Below are 13,254 nucleotides of genomic sequence, written 5' to 3'. Positions count from 1 at the left end.
TTAAAAATTATGATTGATTTCGCTGTCTCGACCAATACTGGTCTGTAATCCCTGGTTTGAGATCTGTTGGCCGCAGTTTAATAATACTGCAGTGGTTTGGTTCGCATAGATTTTACCATCGTATGATAATGTGTGTCATTTCCTCGTTTTTAATCAAATGGTTACTGGCTAGCTCTTTTGTTATTACAGCTGCCTCGACATCTTATCTAGGGCACTAATACATTAGTACTAGAACATTATAACTATAATTCTAGAACTTCAGATTAAGATTACTTGGCCGAATGGTAGGGTTCGAGATTCGACTCTAAAAAGCTCAGTTTAGGAGTGATTAGTAGATAACTACTGCATGATATGCGAAAATTCCAACTAGACAAGCCTTGTCACAAGGATGATGCTTAATCAAAGTGTTCCTCGACTTGAACTTTATATATATATTAGTCTTGCAACCTACTGGAGTTTGGGCCACTAAATCGAATACGACCTGATATTAATTTGGATGTCAGGAATTCATTAAGATTTTTATTCTTTGGTTTTCAATTGTGCTACGAATCCGACTTTGAGTTGATAATACCGAATTTCCTGTTTGACTCTCAAAAAGAGGAACCGAGGCTTAGGTTCCTCTTTTTGGCTCTGAGATTCAACTTTAAGATCGGAGTTCGGAGATCCTCGCGTCGGAGATTCGATCATGTTAGTGTAACATCAGTACCGGAGATCAGACTTTTTGCTTGATATTGTACCTATAAATCTAATCATATAATTCATCTAATATATTCGAAACAGCACGGGATGTAACCAAGGTTAATTTAGATAAGATATACCAGCTTTCGGGGTTACAAGACCTTATGAAATTGAAAGGCAGGCAGAGCATCCCAAATACTCATGCTATCCTCACGTTGACCATCTAGGTGCAGACTCCAGCTATTAGGCCCGAGATCCGTCCCTGGTCCCGTAGTATCCCGTTAGTAAGAGATCGTTCAGATTGTGATCATTAAGACCCCCTCCCCGCTCTAAAATCCACTTTACCCACAGCTGGAAAAAGTTCACATGTGAAAATTAAATAGCCAAATCAGCATCTCGAGACCTTCTATTATATAAACCCCTTGATCCTACTATAAGCTTATAACTTATAAGGCATTGCATGCCGAAATTAAGATTCACGTCAACTGGTGATATGGACCTGGTATGTTACCTGGATGCCCTCAGTCAAATCTCGGACCCTGCTAATGCTATTCTGCCAAGTAACCTTTATCTGAGGTTCTATAATTACAGTTTTAATGTTCTAGTATTTGTGCTAATGCCCCAGATAAGATCTCGAGGCAGCTCACTGCTGTAATAACAGAAGAACTAGCCAGTCAATGACACGCATTATCATACGATGGGAAAATCTATGCGACTGAAAAAAAGGATATGGGGTCATTCTGAAGTACTGGTCAGTACTGGTCAGTGGTCAAGCAACAATCTGGCCCGGAAACAGTGCCGAATTATTTTAGGTGCGGTATTCTTAGTACATATCATGGTTAAGTTTCATGGCATGAACAAATAGAAAGTTGAATTTTGGTCATTACATTTTGGCTAAATTGGTGCCAATAAAAAATTGTTGGAGTTTTCACAAATCATGCAGTAGTTAAACTTATTTACTAATCAATCCTAAAGTGAGCGTTTTTGAGCAGGTATATGATGTGCATGAGTCGGCAATTCCAAACAATTTACTGTTGTCTGTTAGCAACTGAACCTTTACTAGAGAAACCGTAATTTTGAAAAATCGCCCTTTCGTAAGACACAAATATGCTTCTGGCCTGACCCAAGAGAGATGGCCAATAAAATAGGTGTTTCTGGACACAAAGTGACTCAATGCTATGTTGCTCATGAGTTTTTAAGACCGTTCTAGTTAACAGTCCAATAGCCCATTTGTGAATATTGTCATTGTTTGCTCGGCGAAAATCCGTTTTTAAAGTTTTAAGCCACTTTTCCGAAAATAAGCCTTTTAGGGTATATGTTGCTTCATGAGTTGTATATAAATGTGGCTATTAGGCACATTTTGGTGTATCGGAATAGTCTCTACGACCTTCCTAGGCGGAAATGCCAAAAATCACGGAAATTTGAACTGCGTCAAGCCAAAAACCGTTTTTCGGCCATATTTTCGAAACGAAGCATTTTAAGGTATATGTTGCTTCAAAAGTTGTATATAAATGTGGCTATTAGGCACATTTTGGTGTATCGGAATAGTCTTCAAGACCTTCCTGGACTGAAATACAAAAATTCGAGTGACCGCGAAACCCTGAAAAAGGGTGTGGCCGAAAACGCCCTTATTGCATTTATTTCAAAAATGCAATAAAGTCCAAATGTTTTAAGAATCATCTAGAGAGGTGATAACCGTTGAGAAATCGCTTTTAACACGAAAAGCTAACGAGATTCCGTTTCGTCTCAGACTAATATCAAATTGGATGTGCTTTCGGTGGAGATATAACCTGCGCCTTATCATATTCTCTTACTCTTGCACATGTCATGAACTAAATATGCTACTTTATCACCAAAAAGGACTCGTATGCAATGCTTTTTGGCCAGCCAGATACTTGCTGTCTTAAACAGTGCTGCATCACCCCACACCGATAAACAGTACGTGAGATTGGGTTCAAATATTGTGTGGTAAAGATCAGCGTGGAGTCCTCTATAGGTACAGAGGCATAGTTCAACTTCCGTCTAAGTGTTGTTATATGAGGCCCCCAAGAAAATTTCTCGTCGATTAGTACTCCAAGAAACTTAGTAGCTTCGGTTTGTTTTTCATCGGGAAGCCATATCACATATATATGGAGCTGAAGCAAATTTGGTGTTTATACTGATTTACTAGCTTTCGGTTTGAAGTGTACGTAACAATATTTTGACTTACTGGGCCGCGCTCAGCCTGTCATTCCGCCGAATCTCTATGTTTATGAACATGATAGCCTGAGGTCCCCAGGTAAGTCATGCAAAAGCCCTGCAGTTTCTTTTCGTTTAAATCGTAAATTCGCGCGCAAAAATTTCACTGGCGCGCCTTCCATTAATGATGCAATAGACGCATGCATTATAAGCAGCGAGTGTGTTAACGGACGGTCGCTTGCGCCGCGCGAAATATAAATAGAATAGCGATCCATTATGTGTCAACACTTACAACTTAATATTATATTGTGTTGTTAGATTATTTTGTATGATGAGCAATTTATAATTAGAATTAATTAGTAATAATAGTTTATGTTAATGTTATTTGTTACCGTCAAATACGCGCGGCGTTCAATTCAGTGTTGTGTGTTGATAAATATGGTAGTAATATAATATATATTTGATACAAGTATCATTCTTACATTACATTATAATTATATAAATATATGCAATATGGTTCAATTGTTTTGCATCAAAAGGGAGGTAGCAAATATTCTTTCTGCGATCATATTTAAGTTATAATGTATAAATCAGTAAACTGAAAACACAGAGCCACGCGCCGATTTGTACGGCATTTCGTCATTATAACAACCTTTTAAATGCCATAAATTCTACCCAGTTCATTTTTCTTATAATTAGTATTGAACATAACTTTTGTGAAATAATGATTTGATATTAACTGCATGTATCATTCGTTGAATTTTAGTCCAAGATGGGTTTTTTATTTTCAGAGGGGCGCGTGTTTTGCTAGATTTTACAATCTGCAACCGTTGAAGACTACCCTCCGCATAACTTTGGCTTCGAAGTTACAAAATTGTGTTGGTAGCTGTGTAGTACCAACGAATTTAAAACCTGTTTTGTCAAACACAAATTTGATTAAATTCATTTTAACTAAGTTGTTTCTTCTTCAATAATTATTTCAATTGACTTGGCGAGTCAAAACGATAGTTTGATTTCGGTTTCATGAAAATTGTCAAGTATTGCTACAGGGCCTTTGGAATGACTTTAGATGGTCCGAATTTAAACTATTGCCACAAACTTCACTCTCTAAATCAGCTGTAGCTGAAATTGCAAATCGTGATTTAATTTTTTTAGAGTCCGCTGAAATGAATGTAGTCATCTTTCGTTAGTTTGGGATGTAAAGTCTTTGCAGCTTCAGTTATTTAAATCCAGTTAAAACGGATTTTAATTTATATTTCATCAGTAAAACAAAGTTATAATCTGTCGAAGGATTGTTACACATTCTTTAATTTTATTTCCTTTATCTTCAGACCATGTACAGCAGGGTGTCAAGAAATTTTATGTGTATTTTATGATGAAATCAAAATTTTTCGACGGGTCATAAATTTACTTCTGAATATCGAAATTACAGAATTCAAAAATGTATGTGTGCAGCTGGTTATGATAAGTTGAGAACCGTTGGGTGTTGATTTACAGGATCAACTCAGTTTTGGGATTTAAATACATTCATGTCCTTGTTAAACACATTTAATTAAGATTAACGTGGCATGAAAACTTAAGTTATTTTAATTCACTGCAAAATCAATAGATCTTCAATAAGAATGAAAAAAAGATCGGCACTCAACACGGTGAAAGGCAACCTCAACATACATCAGCAGATAGCCCTTACTCTTCAGATTATTTTACAAATATGAGGTATTTACTAATCAGTTATAACTTATAATTATATTTCGTTACTTCGATCTATGAAAAGCTCTGTTACAACTTACAGTTACATACAAATTTGCATTTAAGCCTTATTTAAAGTTCGCACATGTTTCCATGGTTTTAGTCTTGAACATTTTATTGTCAACAATAAAGGACACTTCAAGGGTTTTGATAAAAGTTATCGAGAAATGTTGTCATAAAATTGGTTAAAAGGGATATATGACTTGCTAGGCTGTTGAACAAGGCAGTGAAAACAGTGGGAAAAAATTAACCACAATATGAACTTCTGAGAATTGTTTACAATTAGAATTAGAATTAGAATTAAATTTGGGAAATTTACATAGAAATTCAAGAAGGATAAAAATAATTTAAAGAAGCTTCAAGATGCTGTGCAGTACATTCAAGTCAGTCAAAAACTGTTAGAAGAATACCCTTCTAAGGACATAGAATCAAAACATATAGTAGGTAATAAATTAGATCGTTTATGAATAGACTTAATATACTGCCCTGTGGCACACCTGTGTTTACAGGAAGCAGTTTACTTACATAACCACGTATTTTGGTGCACTGTTTTCTGCCTCCAAGGTAGCTTTAAAACCACTTAATGACAAAGCCATCCACGCCATAATACTTAAATTTTTCTCAATACAATATTATGGCTTAGTGTGTCAAAAGCCTTTTTATGTCCAAGAATGCAATTGCAGGTTTCTTCGACGATTCCTTAGACATAAATATTTTGACAAATAGATTAAGCATAAGGAAAGTGGTTGAATGGTCTTTCCTAAATCCATACTGATGGTTGGTTAGTAGTTTATTTGTTTCAACATAATGGGTAAGTTTTTGGTTAACAAAGTATTCTATACATCAGAGTATGTTATATCTAAGTTGAGTAAGTTGTAATTGACACTTTGGTTAATCAATATACCACATCCCCCTCTTCCCTTATCATGAGGTCTATCACACCTTAAAAAGTTCAGAGGAAGTTTAGTGTACTAGTGTCTATATCAGATTTAACAGCATAAAACAGTTACTCACTTCTGTTTGTGATAAATATAGCTTGAGAGATATAAAAACGTTAATTAATTAGAAATTTGTGCTGATCTAACATTTTAAACCAGATGAAACAGTAATCCTGTTATTATTCATGTTGATACCCTAAATACCCTTGGATTATAAAATTTTAGTGAAGTTTAACGCAAGTTAGTTTAATAAAACAAAAGTTAATAAAACAAAAGTTAAATTTATTACCAATTATTCAATCAATACATATCATAAATTCTAATATTGGAAACACAATGCAAAATGGATGTCTTAAACTATAATTTTGTTGTGACTAATAATCTATTGACTTTCAAAGTTGAATTTTAGTTAAGTATGAAATGCCACCACATCATAGTTAGGGTAAAATGTTATTTTTAAATTTTAAAACTGAGAAGATTGCTCTATGGCTTAAACTTTAAAATTCTAGCAAAAGATATCTTATTTTAATAACCCAATAAGATACTCGATTTTATTTATTTGATTTGTTCAGCAGGGCACACGTATGATGTGGTCCCTGTGTTCACCGATAGCCTAATGTCAGGTTTACGTCTATCGGACTACCATAGTACACCTCAAATTATTTGTTATTTGTTATACAGTATTCAGATGAACTATTATTTTGTACAGTGCAGTGTTTGACTGAATTTATTGTGTTTTGGTTCACACACATGCCACAAATAAAGTACACACACACACACACCTATTGCTTATTTGTTAGTATTAACTGCACATGACTACAGCCTTTATATATAATTGAGGGATGAAGTCCTTAGTTTATCCTGACCACAATTGCTTAGTTGTTGCAGCCCTTAGTACCCTAGCCACTAAGTACCCTAGCCACTTGATACCCTAGCCCGAGCTTTGTTTTTGCATAATGTACTAGCATTGTTAGCATTTTAAACACGTTTTGGAAATTTTTCAATCCGTTTCCAGGGATTTCCGATTTTTTGTACATTTATGTACATGGCCATAAGATTTTTGCCAAATGTACATGTACAAAAATGTAGTTGAACCCCCCCCCCCCTGTTGTCTAGCAACGCAAATTTAGGGTCTTTAGATAGTAGTGAAACAGCTGGTCCTTCTAGTTCGACATTACCAATATGTTACCCTGGGTTTGTTCTTGGTGATCAGTGGTTCCTTCTCAGTTATATTTGCTGTCAGCATGTTTAGTTTGCTTTGCAAAGTTTGTTTCTTGTCTTTTAATACTTTCAACACTACTATATAACAAATAATTTGAGGTATGAGATATGATAGACGAGCGTAAGTGTTGACGTGCAAAGGACTGCTGTGAGTGTACTTGAAGATTACTCATCCTCCTCCTTCTCATCAAAACTATTCTCATCAAAACTACTATCTGGACTGAAGGTATTGCGTTTACAGTGTTTATTGTGCTTCTGAACATTGAACTCTTGATAATATAACTATGTCAAATAATCAGAGCTCAGACATTAGTCTCCACTTTTGTGAGCGCCCTTTAGAACATTTGAACTTTTCATTCCAGTCTGAAAAATCAGAGAACTGTAACAATTGTCTGTCAAAAGACATCAAGATTGACTTTTTAGAAAAAAAGTTGTCTTTATTGAATGAAATTATCAGAACTAGTGATCTCATTGCTCAGTACAATGATAGTCTCATATCAGATCAAACTCAAATACAAGAACAGAGTTTTAAGTGTGAAAATTTGCTGCCGAACTTATCAGAGGAGATTGAATGTGAGATCATAACCATTACCCCTCAGTCACACGTTGTTATCAATCAAGTAGAAGCGTTTGATGTAGATGACATTGTTGTGGAAGATGTTGTATCGGACAGTTTGTTTGTTGACAACGATGTCGTGGACAAGGTTGTTCCACAGGAGGTTGTTGGAAACGAGATTGTTATCAGTGAGATTGTTGTTAACGAGGTTATGGCAGACGAGGATGATGTGTCTGATCTCCCTGTATCTACTGCTACTGGTGAATCACGGATCAACACCCCTAAGCCCAGAGACAAATATCCAAACTTGGTCCCTGCCCCTGTCTACGATCCTATAACACCGGGGCCAATGAATATATCTGTAACTTGTTCCCCATCACTACACCAGTGAAACCAGTTACCCTACTAGATGATGGTCCATTCTCTAAATTTTCACTTGATCTATTAATGGAAGAACTTGAGTTCAGTCACGGTTTTAAAAACAGGAAATCAGTTTATTTTGGTGACTTTCCCTATGAGTATTCAGGTGCAACACATGACCCAAAAAGTGTACACAATGATTCCTACCTTGCTAAACTCAGCTCCTACATTAATGTGATATTACCCAATTTCAGACACAATAGTATTCTCGTCAATCTATATGAAACTGGAGCAGAGTTCATGCCAGCTCATAGCGATTCTGAATCATGTATTGTAGAACACTCTGATATTGTAACCATTTCACTTGGTGCGACGAGAACACTGCAAATTAGATCAAACGGCAGCAATGAAGTTGTGGGCTCTGTGCAGCTTCAGCATGGAGATGTCTTCATCATGTCCAAATTGTCTCAGGCTGACTTTCAACATGAGATACTGCCAGACGAAATGTGTGATGAACCCCGGATCAGCATCACCCTAAGACTGATGAAGCCCCCTAGGATCACTCAGTCAACTGAGTTTGGTCTGCGTTCACCGCCCCCACCCATCCCTCATTCAGGACACAAACTGACAGACTCTTCTTCACCTGCACTCTCAGTTTGCAAACAGCCAGCCAAAGCTTCACAAAAGTCTGTCCTATTCATAAGCAGCTCTATGTTCAGGTTTCTTGATGCGGACAAGTTATCATCGTCCACTGTTAGTGCTAGTAAACTGTTTTATCCTGGGGCTGATGCCAAAGTAATGTTAAATAAACTAAAAACTGACCTACACTCCGTTCCATCCCCATCTATTATTTATATTATGACAGGAACTAATAATGTGAACACAGTCTATTTTGGCTCAAAGTCACTGAAGGATGCAGCGGGTGACATTAGTAATCTCTTAAATTATCTCAAGTCAGTGTATCCGAATGCAACAATTAATGTTCTCAATATTCTTCCCAGGAGTACAAAAGGCCGCAATGATGTTGTGGCAGAGCTGAATAAGGTTATTAAGGATATGTGTAGCAAAGATTCTTGTTTTAATTACATTAGCACCCATAATTTATTTAACTATAATAGAAGTGGATTCAGGAAAGAATTTTATTTTGCCAGACCATCTGCAAAAATATCTGATAACTGTCACCTCAATACAAGCGGTGTTATTCGACTTGCTAAATTTCTGAAGTATTGGGCCCATAAGCAAGTTTGAATTTTCAGAAAGATTGTTAACATTTATTTCATCTAGATTCTAGATAAGGGATAATTACACATTGTTCCTCATGTTTATTGAAGTTTTAGAAAGTTTTGTTATTATCTCATACAAATTTGCCAGTTCTGCAATTTATCTTATTCTGACAAGTTTATAGCAGCATAAATTGGAAAAATTTTCATGCTCTCACAGCAGTTCTTGCATTAACCCGTGCATTAGTAAAATCACAGTTTCATACCATGCCAAAAAGCTTGCAGTGGGACATTGCAACATGCAGGGAGGACTAACAGGTATGCCAAAATGTCTTGAAATCCAAGATCTAATCTGGAAAGAGAAATTAGATGTTTTATGCCTGAATGAAACAAATCTTAAGTCGGATATTGACTCAGCCAGTCTAAACCTACCCAAGAATTTTACTTTTATCCGCAAAGACCGTCCTAACGACAATGGTCATGGGGGATGTGGCATTCTCATCAGTGAGCACATAAAGTTTAAAATGATTCAACTAAACTTAGTTTTGCAATATGACCAAATCGAGGCTATTTGGATCCATCTTACAGATTGCAATATTTTCATCTGCTGTTTCTACAGATCTGAGTTGTTTAGTCCTCTTGACAAATTTTTAGATTATATGACAGACTGCATGATGAGTATAGGAAGTAAGAATGTTATTTGGCTGGGTGATGTAAATGTAGACCAGAACAACATCAGCAGTATGAACTATAAGAAATTAGACATTACAATGAAAATGTTTGGAATGGTACAGGTAGTTCAGGATATTACCCGCATTGCTAAACTAGGAAACAGAATCACAAAGACCACAATCGATGTTGTCATAACAAACACTTACTCCAAGTTTCTTGACTGCAAAGTCCTTGATGATTGTATAGGAGATCATCAGGTCGTAAAGTTCATTGTCGATTTCAATGTGCATAAGGCCTCAAAATTCAAGAAGTTACTAATAAGAGATCACAGCAAAATGAATGTTACTGCTCTTAAAGAATTTTTGGAAACCTGTGATTATAGACCAATAATAGATTCAACTAGTCTGAATGATGCAGTTGATGGTTTAAACGAACATATTGATCACTACTATGATCACTTCTGTCCAATTAAACAAATTAAGTGCCATAGTGATTACATCCATAAGCCATCTCCAGAATTTTTAGAAAGTAAGAAATGGGGGGGGGTCAACCTCATTTTACCTCACGAGGCCAGCCAAAAAAGGCAAAATTGGGATGAGGTAAAATGAGGTAAAATGAGGTAAATAAATCTAGTTTTCTAAGCCTTTTTTAGAGACAAAAAAGGTTTATTCGAAGTCATTATACTATAATTCGAGGCTGTGCATGGTCTCCCATGATATTTAATGTTTTATTAGGGGTGATGTGGTCCCTGGGAAGGGGCATTTCCCAGTTTAACCTACTTACTCTCCAAACTTGGGGTAAATAAAACTTCGCATTATAATTATTATTTATGAAAAGAAAATTGAACATTTCAATTTCCATGATCCATTAGGATATTGTAAATAGCACTTGCTAAGTTTTGTAAAGGAATTAGCAATAACTTTAGTGTCACTTTGGCAGTTGCCAATTTATGGGGATATTTCTGCATTGCATGACATGGACCATTTAAATAATATCTTAATTTGATATTGCGATTATCGAGTCACTCTGAAACAAATTGTGTCTAACTAGACCAAATGTAAACAACAGTTGTGCATGGAACTGGATTGGATATCTACATGAATTTGCATGTCGAAATTGCATAGTGAAAGGTAATTTTATAATAAATTACACATATAAACTCATACTTCATACAATTCTAAGTTCTTATGTACATGTTCAATGTTCATGATTCGCTGTAGAATAAAGGGCGGTTCACAAAACCACATTTCGTTTAAATAATTAGATATCACCTCTAATTAGTTGCTCTATAGGGTCGGGAACAACCAAAAATTTTTTTGTGTCTCTACGGTTTCGTATAATACTGACTTGGGCCACGCCCATATTTTTCACCAATTTTTAACAGGTAAAATTTTTTAAATCGTCAATTTAGTCACAAAGGAGTATGGAAGGAGTTTTAAATGTGTGCTCCTCTAATATAAACAGTAGGAAATGGTTAACTTTAGTCGAGGTTTCAGGTCTCTACAATGTCGGGAAGTTCCTGCAGGAATTTGCGCATTGCGCTGAAGCGCAAGATTCACAGCGCCAAAAGCGAAGGTCGTAGAGACATGAGACCTTGACTAAAGTTAACCATTTCTTACCATTGCTATAAGAGTATGCCACTTTCAGAGTCCTGAACACACTCCTACAGCTCTTAATCGTCAATTACATGTATATGAATTTTACCTGTTAAAATATATCATCTTTAACTGATATCAATTTAGTTTAACACTGTTAATTTTTGTTTTCAACATAATACTTCACACCAAACTAACGCACAATATGATAATATAAAAAAGGAAGGTTTTCCTTGGATTCCAAATTCAACTTTGATTATATCCTGGCACTGATTATCATTTCTCGATTGTTCTCCATTTTCCAATGCAGTCAGCAAGTTCCAATTAAGGTAGACATAGCTCGTCATTGATAGGATCAGTATTAAATGAGGTCGAATGATTACTTCATGGCTCGTCACTAACTGGATCGGCATAACATGACTAACAACTAACGCGAACGAGGTCCAGTGATCTCTTACTGATACGTCAAGACAAGATCAGTAAATAGCTAAAAATATCGAAAAAAATTAGCTTAGAAATTACAGAGTACAAATGCTTTCTTCACAACTAACTCTTCGGCCTCATCTTTTTAAATCACTCATTCCCTCTGAAACAAGATAATGCTTAGGACCAGGAGGAGCTTAGTTAACTTCTTGTATGATTCGGTAAGAGGAAAATTCCTTAGTAAGCTAACATTCTTTTGTAGGATGCTACCACTTATCATATCTGTTATCCAGCATAATCCCACAACTAGACCCTCTTATTCTTGAGTCTTGACAATGACAGTAGCAATGTACACTATTTTGATGCTCGATCCAGGTCTCCAAGAAAACCTTCCTTTTTATATTCTCATATAGTGTGTTAGTTTGGTGTGAAGTATTATTTTCTTTTTTAAAACTAACAGTGTTAAACTAAAATGATATCAGTAAAAGATGATATATTTTAACAGGTAAAATTCATATAATTGACGATTAAGAGATATGGGAGTGTGTTCAGGACTCTGAAAGTGGCATACTCTTATAGCAATGGTATGAAATGGTTAACTTTAGTCAAGGTCTCATGTCTCTACGACCTTCGCTTTTGGCGCTGTGAATCTTGCGCTTCAAGCGCAATGTGCAAATTCCTGCAGGAACTTCCCGACATTGTAGAGACCTGAGACCTCGACTAAAGTTAACCATTTCTTACTGTTTATATTAGAGGAGCACACATTTAGAACTCCTTCCATACTCCTTCGTGACTAAATTGACGATTTAGAGAATTTTACCTGTTAAAATTTTTGCCGAGATTTACCTCATTTTACCTCACGAGGCCAGCCAAAAAAGGCAAAATTGGGATGAGGTAAAATGAGGTAAAATGAGGTTGACCCCCCCCCAAGAAATTGAAAGGGAAACTTTACCGTAAATTTTTAACACACAACAAGAACAGACGTATACATCCAAATGGTCTTATACACTGTAATAAATGTGACTCATTATGGATGGCATATAAACGGCAGAGAAACTATTCAACCTATTTGTCTAGAATTAATAGGAAGACTAACTTAGCAACAGAACTGAAAGCCAAGTGTGCCATGAATGATCTAAAGGGTGTATGGAAAACGATAAAGACAGCATCAAATCTGCCTGTTAAAGCTAACAATATCAATAACAATCTTGATGCTGAAACCACCAATAAATATTTTGCTGAAATAGGTCCAAAGATCCAAGCAGAAGTGCAGCTGGAAAATGAAAATGAATTTCTATCTTATCTACAAAATGAGCAGATTGACAACGAGACCAGCTTGAATAGCTTTACTGAAATAACTGAGTCCAATATCTTAGACTATGTGGCAAGTATCCCTTGTAGCAAATCCACTAATGATCATATACCATTGAGAGTGTTTAGACAAATTTTACCTGCATTTATTGCTCCATTAACACATCTTGTAAATTTGAGTTTATCCAGTGGCATCATGCCAAACAGCTGCAAGGTTGCAAAAGTCACCCCAATCCATAAGGATGGTGATACTGAGAATCCTAGTAATTATCGACCAATCTCAATTTTACCGATTCTTGGAAAGTGCATCGAATTTTGTGTGAACTCCCAACTGACTCAATATCTTGATGAAA

At 36.0% G+C, this 13,254-nt stretch overlaps 2 protein-coding genes across 2 annotated transcripts in view; one reads left to right on the top strand and one right to left on the bottom strand.

Annotated features, from left to right (window-relative positions):
- Positions 1–13,254, bottom strand: part of LOC134826129 (uncharacterized) — a 365,739-nt gene that overhangs the window by 125,920 nt on the left and 226,565 nt on the right. The gene's annotated exons all lie outside the window — the stretch shown is intronic.
- The window catches only part of LOC134826128 (importin-9-like), a 45,739-nt gene continuing 39,321 nt past the window's right edge, over positions 6,837–13,254 (top strand). Inside the window, exon 1 of the mRNA XM_063838410.1 lies at positions 6,837–6,863. The gene's annotated coding sequence lies outside the window, so the exon portion shown is untranslated. The remainder of the gene's footprint in view (positions 6,864–13,254) is intronic.

The sequence above is a fragment of the Bolinopsis microptera genome, chromosome 1 (genome assembly GCF_026151205.1).
Source record: "Bolinopsis microptera isolate Bmic1 chromosome 1, MBARI_Bmic_1.0, whole genome shotgun sequence".
Taxonomy (NCBI): domain Eukaryota; kingdom Metazoa; phylum Ctenophora; class Tentaculata; order Lobata; family Bolinopsidae; genus Bolinopsis; species Bolinopsis microptera.
Note: the sequence above shows the minus strand (reverse complement) of the source record. Positions and strands in the feature narration are given on the sequence as shown.